The sequence below is a fragment of the Haliaeetus leucocephalus genome, unplaced genomic scaffold (assembly GCF_000737465.1).
Source record: "Haliaeetus leucocephalus isolate CR32 unplaced genomic scaffold, Haliaeetus_leucocephalus-4.0 Scaffold373, whole genome shotgun sequence".
NCBI lineage: Eukaryota > Metazoa > Chordata > Aves > Accipitriformes > Accipitridae > Haliaeetus > Haliaeetus leucocephalus.
The window spans coordinates 8,574,084-8,574,364 of record NW_010972809.1 but is presented as its reverse complement, the minus strand read 5'-3'; positions in this window follow the sequence as shown (position 1 = coordinate 8,574,364).

Sequence of the window (281 nt, the reverse complement as noted above, 5' to 3'; positions counted from 1 at the left end):
GGGGGGGGGCGCAGCCCGGCGCCCTCTCTGCGTCCGCGTTGGTTTTTTTGTTTTTTTTTTTAAATCTATACAGACAGACGCATATACATAAATAGCATGGGGAAACTCCTACCTGCGATAGCCAGGCGGCTTTTACTGTAAAAGACCCAGCTAACTACCCCCACCAGAAATATTCGAGACGGCGCCGGCCGGGCCGCCGGGGAGACGGCGGGGGCAGCCGCCCCCCAGCCCCCCACCCCCGGGGCCGCTGCCCCTTGCCCGCACCCCCTGCGACCCAAAGC